This window comes from Rattus norvegicus, chromosome 7, assembly GCF_021556685.1.
Source record: "Rattus norvegicus strain SHRSP/BbbUtx chromosome 7, alternate assembly SHRSP_T2T, whole genome shotgun sequence".
Taxonomy (NCBI): Eukaryota; Metazoa; Chordata; class Mammalia; order Rodentia; family Muridae; genus Rattus; species Rattus norvegicus.
The window spans coordinates 144,263,938-144,277,712 of NC_141540.1; the positions used below are offsets into that span (position 1 = coordinate 144,263,938).

Here is a 13,775-nt window from a genome sequence, read left to right on the forward strand (position 1 = left end):
GACAGGCTTTTCCCCCAATTCCCGTTCTGACTACATTGGGTTTTGGGAATTGGTGTTTCTGGGAAATGAGTTGGCAAGAAGGTAAGGCCCCCAGCCTTCCCTTTGGCCTAGCTATTGTCATGGTGTGCCAGCCCCAGGTGCCACCTCTTGTACCTTTGGGATTACTCCCTTCCTTAATGTTACTCATTACTGGTATTATTTTCACAGTTTCCCATCTGATTATTTACTTATTATCTGTTTCCTTCAAAAGAGTGAAACTTCTGTGATGCTGGGATTAGTCTTGCTTTTCTTGCCATGGCTTCTCCAGCACCTCTCTAGCAGCTGGCCCATATTTGGGTCCAGAAAATATTGCTTATGTGACGGAATCAAGGAAAGACCAGATGGTCCTCCAGAGTGCAGACAAATCTTCCCATCAGTTCAGGAATGGAGGAGTGAGGCAAGTACAGGAATTCTACCTGCTAGGTTGTGTTCTGGATGTACTCACATAGAATGTCTCATTTGATTAATAATATTTGGGAAGGTATTTATTAATCAAGAAACTCATATTTCAGCCATGAGGTAGTTACCACCAACCACATACTTGTATGTGTGTTTTCCTTCATTAGTGTAGATTTACTGTGAAAAATAAAGGGCTTCATTATGACCCCATATTACCTTTTTTGAGGGTTCCTTTTCTCTTTCCAATTAATTTCCCTTCTACTATCTATCAATCTATCAATCTATCTATCTATCATCCATCATCTATTATATACCTAATATAGCATATATCTGTATTTTTCTTTTTTCTTTTTGAGACAGGACTTATCAAATAACCTTGGCTTGGAACTCACTAGGTAGATCAGGCTGGGTTCTAACTCACAGAGCTCTGTCTGATCCTGAGTGCATTCTGAGCATGCACCACTAATGCATATATATATATATATATATATATATATATATATATGTGTGTGTGTGTGTGTGTGTGTGTGTGTGTGTGTACATATATATAAGTTTAAAAATATATAAATGTTTTATATATATGTAAGTTTAAAAAAGTCTATTTAAAGCAGACCATTTTAATTCTGCCTCCAGAGTCTAAATAGAGCAGTAGGAATGTCTGAGGAAGTCTCTGGAAAGGAGATGGGGGCTAAGCCTAAGATTAATGTCCCATTCTGGCTTAGGGATTGAACTAGTTTCTTTCTTCATCAGAGGTTTTGATGATGTCTATGAAACCTGCCATCATCTCCAGACAAGAAAGGTCTTCTGCATCTCAAGACATCTTCTAGATGCGTGCTTGCTGGGCACAGGATCAAGTTCAACCTTCAGAGCAAGGAGAGCTTGGGCAGTGCCAACCAGTGTGAGTCTTCCCTCTCTGGAGAGGAAGCTCCAGGGCCTCGTTCTTGTTCTTGCTACATCTGGGATCTCCTTAGGCAAGATGAGGTATTAGAGGAAGTTTGTTTTGGGCTGCCTCTCACCTCCCTTTCCTGCCTGATTTCTCCTTCTCACCAGCGTTGATCCTTCCATGGACTATGGAAGTTATGAACAGGAGGGGAGAGGTGAGGACATACACAGGGAGTCCATGGGGGTCCACCGACACATTCCCTAATGCATTTAAAAATCCATCATTGCCCGGCTAGGGGTAGTATTTTCTTCTCTTCTGTCCTACACGAGACTCTACCTTCCATGTTAATGCTGGAGAGATTCCCCTGGAGGTCATGTCACTTCTGTGTATGAAAACCTCTAGTGATAAAGTTCAGACCTCTATCTTTTCTGACTTCTGCAAGATGGTTCCCTGGAGTGTTAGGTTCATGCTATTGCTCTGTCAAGAAGGCTCTCCTGTTTATCTGCCTGAGGTATTTCTACATCCTGCACTCTATTAGACTTTCCTGCTGATTTTGAACCACCCCCTCAGCATGTTGTCTCCCTTGGTGAGTCATCTGACTCCACAGTGTCTTTTGGTGGTATCCTCCTTTGTTTACTGTCATGGCCCACTGCTATTTATTGAGTACTAGCCGTCTGTAAACTTTGGGGATAGAATGTCAAACAGGCTCATCTGGGTCCTAGCCTTCTAGCCTCTATTGTCTAGCACTTAGCCAGTTTTACTGTAATTATATGATTTGAATCTTACTGGTCTTGTTGGTCAGTTTTCAGGACAGGAACTATTGTTAGTTTATTCCCTGCATTTCAATGTATTCAGCACAAAATTTAATACTTGCTGGATATTCCAGTTAGCATTTGTTGAGTGAGTTGTTTTTCTTATTTAAAGCTGTCCCTTGGGGAATATAATTCCCCAAGGAAGAAGCTCCTTAGTATGTGTGTGTGTGCCTAGTCCAGACCTCTGAGAGACCTTCGACGAGTATTTCAATTAGAACCCATTGAAAGCAGGAGCTGCAGCTGCAACTCAGTACAACAGAGTACAGAGTACTGTCTTTGTGTCTTACACAGGATTTCAAATATGGTGTAAGAAACCCAGTTAGATGCAAATTAATACTGGCAATGATTTTATTGTGAGTATAAATATCTCAATACTACATACGTCGCAAGTATGTCTCAATTATGTCTGAGATGACATTAAACTGGTGTTCTTGATTTATTTGCTAAACTTTATTCTTAAGACTTCTAGTGAGTCCTATGTTCATACTCCTACTCTGTCCCTCCAAGAGCCCAGGATTAGCCCTGTATGCTTGGTTAAGGAGTCAGATATAGGGAAACTCCATTAGCTACTCCTGTAACTCCTTCCTGAAGAAAGAGGTCACAGAAGTTCTTTATATTCAAGATAACCCACTTTGGTCAGATAACCCCATGATCCTTACAATTCTTATATTGTGTAAGTATGAATGTTTTATAAAAGTGACCATCAACAGGCTGAATGCGAGGAAGTCCAGTGGCTTCTGTGGAGGACACACAACAGAGCTGCCTGTTTCTGCTGATACATATTACTTAGTTTCTAACCAAGTCAGCGAGGCCCCTCTCAATGAATTCTGAAACTAAGAGACAAAGAGAGAAGAATCTCAGAGATGTGAAAGTACTAAGGGAGGAAAGGAGGACGGAGAGGGCTTGGCTGAAGAGTCACTACTGTGCTGTGCGGCCCTGGTCCACTGCTTCCTGCCTCTGAGCCTGTCTCCTTCTTATTAAAGAGAAAGGGATCTAGATGGCTCTTCAGGATTCTATCAAGATTAACACCCCCTGGGCCAGGAGTAAAAGCTTCCCTGTCAACAATGGATATTCTCACACTACAGTGCACATTAGAATCAGCCATACTGCGCATTTTAACTTTTTTTTCTCTTCACTTAGATGTAGCCCAGGAATTTAAGACCCAGTATACAAGGCAAGTGTTGAGGAATATTATCCAAGATGGGAAGAGAAGTAGCTTATTAGCAAGTATTTCTTTCCTGACAATGATTTGGGATCCAGAGTACCTGTTAGAGGGAGTGAGGAAAGGAGAGAGAGAGAGGTGGGGGAGGACACGGGAGATATATATATATATTCTCCCCATGCTAGAATTTAAACCCAGAATCGCATGCGTGCTGAGCAAGTACTCTATCACTGAGCTATACCCCAGCTGAAGAAAAAAAAATTCGAGTCATCAATAAACATGTGAAGAGTTGCCCACTTAATCTGATTAGATTTCTATAGCAAAAAATAACTGTGTACAATTAGCTGGCTTGTACACAGAAACCTCTCTCGGTTCTGCATGTTGGAGACCACACGCAGGTAGATTAGATGCCTTCTGAGTCCTGAAAACTCCCCATTGCTCCCACTGTGTGTTTTATAGGTCAAAATCTCACTGTGCTTTTTTCGTGGCAGAAACAGGGTGGAGTCTCTTTGATAATAGTTGTAAATCACCACCTTCCAGAAGCTTCAAATGAAAGCCCAGATTTCAACATTTAGTCCACTGTAGCTCCTCAACATTAATACACTTTGGGGAAAACCATGATAAACCTGTAATTAGAGCCTGCCATATCCTCCTTAATGGACAGAATGAAGACCAGCAAATAGGTCCAGTCAGCACGGTGATATAGAGCAGTTAGAGTTCTTAACTTGCTTCTGGGAGTGTGAATTGTAAAACACTATAAAATTTGAAAAACCTATTAAAAACCTCTTAAAGTGAAACACACCTTTCTTCTATAATTAAGTATACATTCCTGGACATAGACACAAGGAAAACGACTCATAAGTCCACCAGAGGATAGGTATGAGAGTAAAAGTAGAATTATTTACAATGGAGACAGTCCACACATCTAGTAATAATAGAATAAAGAGCTGTATAATATCACACAGATTATAAAAAACTATTGCTATTTGGCACAATATTTGATCCCAAATATTGTTATTTGGGATGTGACAGGCAAAATATTGAAACAAAGCTAGGCTCAAGGATCATACTGTAGATGGTTCAGTTTATACAGAGTTTTTCAAAGACAAAGAATTAATGGTTCTTAAGGTCAGAATAGTGGGTGTCTTTGCTGTGGTTCTGATGGGAGGAAGTATGAGGGAACCTTCTCAAGTGTGGAAAATTGTTTATATAATAATCTGGGAATATATATATATATATATATATATATATATATATATATATATATATATATATATCTCAGTTCCATGGATGTTACTGATAAAAAAGGAGCACAAAGAATATTGGAAGTATTGACATATTGTCCTAACTCTGATGTTAAGTTGGAGCAGGATGAGATTAGAGCAGGTGATGGGAAGAAAGGTATCTTGAATATGCTAGCATTAGGATAAAATCACACTGAATCATGTGCCTCGGCTATGATTGACACCCATGTCAGAGGGTAAAGGCAAGCAGCTCTAAGGGCATAAAGAAGAATAGCATGTGGTAGTTTGAATATGCCTGGCACATTGGAAATGGCACTATTAGAAGGTGTGGCCTTATTGGAGGAGGTATAGCTTTGTTAGAGGAAGTGTGTCACTGTGGAGGTGGGCTTTGAGGTCTCATATATATGCTTAAGTCTGGCCAGTTTGATCCAGAGTCGTCTTCTGGTGGCCTTCAGATCAAGATGTAGCATTCTCAGTTCCTCCCACACCATGCCTATCTGGACACTGCCATGTTCCTGCCTTGATGATAATGAGTTGAACCTTTGAACCTATAAGCTAGCTCCAATTAAAATATTGTCCTTTATAAGAGTTGCCTTGGTCATGGTGTCTGTTCAGTAGTAAAACCCTAACTAAGATACAGCATCTGGAAGGGACAGCTTCAGAATGAGCAGCCAGTACTGTGTCTTTGCAAAGGCCTTTGCCAGCCAAGTAAAGATCTGCATGAGGCAAGAAGGAAATCCAGTTCAATATGACTCAAGAGCTGGTGTTGGGAGGTTGGGGATTTAGCTCAGTGGTAGAGCGCTTGCTTAGGAAGTGCAAGGTCCTGGGTTCGGTCCCCAGCTCTGAAAAAAAGAAAAAAAAAAGAGCTGGTGTTGGTTCAAACTTCTAGAGTCTGAAACTGGGCAGTTTATCTTAGGCATATGTAAGTAAGTGCAATTTGGGAAAAACTTTCCTGCTGTAACAGGATCCTGTGTGCAAAAGGAGGTATGATTATATCAAACCTCTTCTCAAAGTTCACACTACTTCTGTGAAGATGAGTTCTAAAAGATAGGCTACATGTGTTATATTAATGGCCAGTTGGAGGATCTGATGTGGTCTCAGGGTTATCATGCAGAGAGCAGAGGTCATCTAGATTGTTAGCCACTTCTGGTCCAGGTTGTGGGAGCTTGGGGGAGTGACTCTAGCTTTGCTTGAGGGAGCCTAGAAGAATCTCTGACTACACAGACAGCATAAGTATCACGTAGATTATTGGCTACCTCCACTCCAAACCTTCTGTGCAGAGAACAGGTTATACGTCTTTTTCATGGGAAAGATAACCTTACGTGTTTAACACTCCTGGCTTCTTGAGTGCTTTTCTATGAGCACAAGGACATCATGCTCTCATCAAATCAGTGGTCCCACAAACAGATAGCAGATTGCAGAGGCATGCGAGTTAGGGAGGGCTATGGCTGCTGTCTAACAAATCTACCTTTTATTTTTATATTTTTTCTGCCTGTTCTGGAGGTTGAACCTAGGCCTCAAGCATCCCAGAGGTATGCTGTGCCGCTCAGATACACTCGGGCTCTTTCTTTGAGACTGTGTCTTACTGAGATCTGAGGCTCACATGCTAGGCTAGACTGACTGGCTAGTAAGCACCACAGACCCCTGGCCTCTGGATGACTTTTTAGAGTCAAGAGAAACTGCTCTCAAAAGTTTTATGGTGACTTGTTTATGTCTCATTAGCTAGAATCACATCATGTTCGAGTGACACCTTAACCAGTCATTGCTACAGGGAACGGGTCGTTCCGATTGGCTTTCAGTGATTGTGATTCATCTCTTGCTATTTTTGCCTTCTCTGAAAAAGTTAAAAGGAGGGGTGTCATTGGAATAGTCAGTCTCAGAAAGGACAGACTGAGTATTTGGTCAGAAGTATTTAGTGAATGCATCTCACAGTTCGAATTCAATGGGTTCACATATGAACTGGTTTTATGTTACTCAAATCATGGCTTTAAAATTGTTCCCTGGAAGCTCCATCTCTGGTCCTCAGTAGTATCATAGGAATATACTAAGTTAAGTTTTGTTTAAAACTTCAATCTCATATTCAATCCAGCACTCTTTCCCCACTTCCTGTCTCTTCCTGCTGGTCCTCTGCTTCTTCTGGTGTGTTTAGGTTAGGAAGAGGGACTAGATAAACACAAAGAGATAAACATCCTCTTACCCAACTATTCCTGTAGTCTTCTCTGGTTGAGACCCAATGGCCATATTTGCTGACTGACTGTGGGGAGAGCCCAGCTGACTGACTGGGGAGTGGTGCATTTGAATCGATTCCCTGGAGGGTCTGGGGGCTCTCAGATGCAGTTTTCTTATCCACCCTTAACAATAACCATCTCTGGGAGTCTACCTTGTGTCTTTCACATCTGGGGGTCCTTTGCTGAGAAGGGCAGGCTCGAACAAGGTGGCTGAAGCTGCAAGACACATGGCTCACTGGAAACACTTATCTTTTCTCCACTCCTATTGGGACATAAGGCTGCTCATCATCAATCCTGCCCCCATGCTATCCTGCTGTGCATCTTTCAGATCACGGGTTTTTTTGTTTTTGTTTTTGTTTTGTTGTTTTGTTTTGTTTTTGTCAGCACAGGTAACAAATGAGCAAGTCGGCTGCTGTAGAAGCAGGTGCTGGACTTGGAATGATGCTTCAGTCCTCCTGTCATTCATGGAGCCCCTGCTGCATGGCTGGAGGGTAAAGCCCATAGTCCTGACAAACATTTACATCTCATTTGGGCTTTTTATTCAAGCCGAGGAGGAGCCCCTATGGGATCAGGTTGGTTGATTCTGTGGTTTTCTTTTTTATTTTGTGGTGCCCTTGACTCCTCTGGCTCCTACAATCTATCCTCCCCTTCTTCCTCAGGATTCCCCAAGTTCTACCTAATGTTTGGCTGTAGATCTTTGCATCTGCTTCCTTCAGTTGCTGGGTGAAGCCTCTCTGATGACAACTGGGCTAGGCACCCAATCATGTTTGTCTTTCTGTAGACCCCTCCTTTTTGACAAACTGCTCTGGGTCTATAGATTGTAGCTTGGCTATTATTCTCTTAGTGGCTGTTATCCACTTCTAAGTGAATTCAGGCCATATTTGTCTTTTTGGGTCTATGTAACCTACTTAGGACGACTTTTTTCCTAGTTCCATCTATTTGCCTGCAATTTTCATGATGCTATTTTTTTTTAAACATCAGAGCTATGCTCCATTATGTAAATGTGCCACATTTTGTTCATTCATTCCCCTGTTGAGGAATATTTAGGCTGTTTCCAGTTTCTGGCTATTATGCATAAAGCCTCTATGAACATGGTGGAACAAGTGTTCTTGTGGTAGGATCCTTTGGGTATATGCCCCAAAGTAGTTTTGAGGTAGATTGATTCTCAATTTTCTGATGAACTGCAATATTGATTTCCAGAGTGGTTGTACAAGTTTGTACTCCCACCAGCAGTGGAAGAGTGTTCCCCTTGTTCTACATCCTTGTCAGCATGAGCCATCACTTCTGATATTGATCTTAGCCATTCTGACAGGTGTGAGGTGGAATCTCAAAGTAGTTTTGACCTACACTTCCCTGATGGCTAATGCTCTTGAACATTTCTTTAAGTGTTTCTCAGACTTTTGAGATTCCTCTACTGAAAATTCTCTGTTTAGATCTGTACCTTATTTTATATTAGATTATTTGTTTTTTGATATCTAGTTTCTAGAGTTCTTTATATATTTTTTGATATTAGTCTTATTTTGGATCTGGAGTTGGTGAAGATATTTTTGCATTCTGTAGGCTGTTGCTTTCCTTTGCCTTATGAAGATTTTAGGTTTTGTGAAGACTCATTAATTGTTGATCTTAGTGCCTGTGCTATCAGTGTTCTGTTCAGGAAGATGTCTTCTATGCCAATGCATTCAAGGTTATTCCCCACTTTCTCTTCTATCAAGTTTAGTATTTCTGGTTTTATGTTGTGGCCTCTGATCCACTTTGGCTTGAGTTTAGTGCAGGTAATCAATATGGATCTGTTTGCATTCTTCTCCATAAAACATACAGTTAGGTCAGCACCATTTGTTAAAGGTGCTTTCTCTTTTTTACATTGTGTATTTCTAGCTTCTTTATTAAAAATCAGACGTCCATAGGTATGTAGAATTATGTCAGGGCCTTTGGTTCCAATCCATTGATCAGTGTGTCTGTTTTTATGCCAATACCATGTTTATTATCTACTACTACTACTACTACTGCTGCTGCTGCTGCTGCTGCTGCTGCTGCTGCTGCTGCTGCTGCTGCTGCTGCTGCTGCTGCTGCTGCTACTACTACTACAGCTCAGTAGCACAACCTGAAATCAGGGACCGTGATACTTCCAGAAATTCTGTTATTGTTCAAGATTGTTTTAGCTATCCTGGTGTTTTTGCTTTTCCATATTGAGATGGTTTGAATATGCTTGGCCGAGGGAGTGGCACTATTAGGAGGTATGGTCTTGTTGGAGTAGGTGTGTTATTGTGGGTGAGGGCTTAAGACCCTCATCCTAGCTGCCTGGAAGTCAGTATTCAACAAGCAGCCTTCAGATGAAGATGTAGAACTCTCAGTTCCCCCTTTACCATGGTTGCCTGGATCCTGCCATGTTCCTGACTTGATGATAATAGATTGAACCTCTGAACCTGTAAGCCAGCCTCAATTAAATACTGTCCTTATAAGAGTTGCCTTGACCGTGGTGTCTGTTTACATCAGTAAAACTCTAACTAAGATACATAATTAAGTTGAGAGCTGTCCTCTCAAAGTCTGTAAAGAATTGTATTGGAATTTTGATACAGACTGCATTGAATCTGTAGATTGATTTTGGTAGGATGGCTATTTTTATTATTATATTAATCCTACCAAGCCATGAACCTGGGCAATTCTTCTGTCTTTCGATATTTTCTTCAATTTATTTCTTTGAATCTGGGAGTTTTTGTCATGAGAATCTTTCACATGCTTGGCTAACGTTACCCCAAGATATTTTACATTATCTGAGACTATTGTGAGAAGTGTTGCTTCTCTGATTTCTTTCTCAGTCTATTTGCCATTTGTACATAGGGGGGATCCAGCCACTTTGTTGAAAGTGTTTATTAGCTGTAGGAGTTCTCTGACTTTTAGGTCATTTGTGTATATTATTATATAATCTGCAAATAATGATTCCTTTACTCTTCCTTTCCAATTTGTTTCCCCTTGATCTCTTTCAGTTTTCTTATTGCTTTATATAAAACTTCAATTTCAATGTTGAATAGGTACGGAGAAGGTGAACAACTTTGTCTTGTTAATTTTAATGGAATTGCTTTGAGCTTCTCTCCATTTAGTTTGATGTTAACTATAGGCTTTCTATAAATTGCCTTTATTAAGTTTAGGAATGTCCCTTGTATACCTAATCTCTCCAGGACCTTTATCATGAAGGGGTGTTGGATTTTGTCCACAGTCTTTTCTGTACCTAATGAGGTGATCGTATGTGTTTTTTCTTTCAGTTTGTTTAGATGGTAGATTACATCAACTGATTTTTGTCTACTGAACCACCCCTGCATCTCTGGGATGAAGCTGAATTGATCATGGGGGTTGAACTTTTTGACATGTTCTTAGATTTGGTTTGCAAGTATTTTATTGAGTATCTATGTATCTATGTTCATAAAGGAAATTGTTTGTAATTCTCTTTCTTTGTTGGGGCTTTGTGTGGCTTGGATAGCAGGGAGACTGTGGTCTTAAAATGAATTGGAAATATTTCTTTCATTTCTGTTTTCTAGGAAAAAAAAAGGAATACTGGCATTAGCTCTTTGAAAATCTGGTGGATTTCTGCCCTAAAACCATCTGGCCCTGATTGGTTTTGTTCTTTTCTTTTTTTCTTAGTAGACTTTTAATGACCTCTTCTATTTCACTTAGGCTTACAGGTTTAAATTGTTTATCTGATCTAATTTAATTTTGGTTAGTGATACCTATCAAGCAAAACATCCATTTCTTTTAGATTTTCCATTTGGTAGAGTATAGGTTTTTAAAGTATGTCCTTCCAGGGACTAAGCCACTACCTAAAGACTATACATGGAGTGACCCTGGACTCTGACCTCATAGGTAGCAATGAATATCCTAGTAAGAGCACCAGTGGAAGGGGAAGCCCTGGGTCCTGCTAAGACTGAACCCCCAGTGAACTAGACTGTTGGGGGGAGGGCGGCAATGGGGGGATGGTTGGGAGGGGAACACCCATAAGGAAGGGGAGGGGGGAGGGGGATGTTTGCCTGGAAACCAAAGAATTATTATTAAGTATTAAATAAATTTAATATATATATATATATATATATGTAAAGTATGTCCTTATGTTTCTCTGGATTTCCTTGGTATCTGCTGTTATGTCCCTCTTTTCATTTCTGATTTTTTAATTTGGATGTTCTCTCTCCACTTTTTAGTTAGTTTAGATAAGGGTTTGTCTATCTTGTTGATTTTCTCCAAGGACCAATTCTTTGAGAATTGGTTTAACTGATTCTTTATATTTTTACCTTTGTTTCTTATGTTTATTTATTTCAGCCTCATCTTGATTATTTCTTGCTGTCTCCTCCTCTCGGGTATATTTTCTTCTTTTTGTTTTAGAACTTTCAGGTATGCGATTAAGTTTCTACTACAAGATCTCTTCAGTTTCCTTTCCCCACCTAGTATGTAGGCACTTAATGCTGTGAACTTTCGTCTTATCATCACTTTCATTATGTTGAATTCATTGACTTCTAGGAAGTCTTTAATTTCTTTTTTTTTCTTTCTTGACCCATTTTTAATGCAGTAGAGAATTTTTCAGTTTCCATGAGTTTGTAAGCTTTCTGATGTTTCTGTTATTGTTGATATCTAGCTTTAATTCATGGTGGTCTGATAGGATGAAGGGAGTTATTTCAATTTTCTTTTACCTGTGGAGACTTGCTTTGTGTATGTGGTCAGTTTTGGAAAGAGTTCTATGAGGTGCTGAGAAGAATGTATATTCTTTTGAGTTGGGGTGAAATGTTCTGTAAAAATATGTTAGGTCCATTTGATTTATAGCACCTGTTAGCTTCAGTATTTCTCTGTTCAGTTTTTGTCTGGATGACCTGTCCATGATGAGAGTGGGGTATTTAAGTTTCCCATCATCAGTGTGTAAAGGTCAATATATGACTACAATATATACTTGTAGTAGTGTTTCTTTTACAAAAGTAGATGCCCTTGTATGTGCTGCAAAGATGTTAAGAATTGAAATGTCATCTTCACGTATTTTTCCTTTGCTTAATATGTAATGTTAGTCCCCATCTTTTTTGATTAATTTTGGTTTGAGGTCTATTTTGTTAGATATTAACAAGGTGGTGGCAGCTTGTTTCTTAGGTCTATTTGGTTGGTATATCTTTCTTTCAACTCTTTCCCTGAGGGATAATATCTATCCCTGATGTTGAGGTGTGTTTCTTGGATACAGCCAAAGGATTGTTTCTTGCTTTTGCATCCATTCTGCTAAGACTTTTTTTTTTAATATTGGGGAATTGAGACCATTGATATTAAGAAATAGCAATGACCGATGATTGTCGATTCCTGTTATTTTGTTGTTGTGTTTGTGTGAGTGAGTGTGCATATGTGTTTCTGTTGTTTTGGCTTTGCTGGTGTGAGATTGTTCACTTCCTGTGTACTAATGGTTATAGTTAGCCTACTTTCGTTGGAGTTTTTTTTTCTAGCTCTTTCTGTAGGGCTAGATTTGTAGATAGATATTGTTTAAATTTGAGTTTGTAATGGAATGTCTTATTTACTTGTCTTTATCATGGAATATCTTATTTCCTCCATCTATAATGACTAAAAGTCTTACTGAGTATACTAGTCTGGGCTGACATCTGTGGTCTCTTAGAGTCTGCAGAACATATGTGCCCGTTTGTTTTTAGAGTTCCTATAGAGAAATCAGATGTAATTTTAATAGGTCTCCTTTATATGTTACTTAGTCTTTTCCCTTGCAGTGTTTAATATTCTTTGTTCTGTACATTTCTTGTTTAGATTATTATGTGGCAAGGGGACTTTCTTTTCTGATTCAACCTATTTGGTGTTATGCATGCTTTTTGTACCTTTAAAAACATCTTCTTCTTAAGGTTAAGAATATTTTTTTCCTGAGATTTTGTTGAAAATATTTTTGGGGCTTTCCAGCTGGGATTTTATCCTTTCTCTATTCCTATTTCTGTTAGGTTTGGTCTTTCCCCTAGGTTTGGTGTGCCAGATTTCCTGTATGTTTTGTGTCAGGAATTTTTTAGAGTTAACACTTTCTTTGAGTGACGTATCCATTTATTACATAGTATCTTCTCAATGCCTGAGATTCTTTCTTCCATCTTGTGTATTCTGTTGGTGAAGCTTGCCTCTGCAGTTCCTGTTCAAATTCCTAAATTCTTTATTTCCAGAATTCCCTTAGTTTGTGCTTTCTTTATTGTTTCTATTTCCATTTTCACGTCTTGAACAGTTTTGTTTCCTTCAACTGTTGGTTTTTTCTTGGCTTTCTTTAAGGGATTTATTTATTCCTCTAGTTTTTTGTTTTTCTTTTCCTGGATTTCTTTAAGGGATTTATTCATTATCTATTTAAGGACCTCTATCATCTTCATATAGTTGGTTTTAAGGTCTTTTTCTTATGCCTCATCTGTGTTGGCATATTCATGGCCTGCTATGGTAGGATATCTGGCTCTAGTGGAGACATACTGCTCTGGCTGTTTATGTTTTTATGCTGGTGTCATGGTATCTGGGTTTGGGATGATTATAGTTCTAGGAGCTATTTCTGGGCTTGTCTTTTTGGTTATTTTACTTCTTTGTCTCTGTTTACTTTCTGGATTTTCAGAGCGTGATGGCTGTGTGTTGCCTGTTGTACTGGCTTTTTCAGCTGGTATGTTCTTAGGTATGGCCTGCTGATGTTGAAAGCTGGGATACAGGGAGGAGTTGTGGGAGGGAGTTTGGGGGTGGTGGTGTGTGGAGTCCATAGGAGATTTGGGCAGGTGGAAGGGAGACTGCAGCTGGTGTGCTTTGTTGCAGTGTAAGGGATGAGACTAAGGCATTGGGTCTGGTGGAACAGAGAGAGAGAGAGAGAGAGAGAGAGAGAGAGAGAGAGAGAGAGAGAGAGAGAGAGAGAGAGATAGAAAGAGAGAGAGAAAAGAAGAAGAAGAAGAAGAAGAAGAAGAAGAAGAAGAAGGAGAAGAAGGAGAAGAAGAAGAAGAAGAGGAGGAGGAGGAGAAGGTGTGTGGGCACCTACCTAGAAGT

At 39.7% G+C, this 13,775-nt stretch overlaps 1 long non-coding RNA gene across 12 annotated transcripts in view; it reads left to right on the forward strand.

Annotated features, from left to right (window-relative positions):
* The window catches only part of LOC102547969 (uncharacterized), a 102,354-nt gene that overhangs the window by 21,595 nt on the left and 66,984 nt on the right, over positions 1 to 13,775 (forward strand). The window lies entirely within an intron of this gene.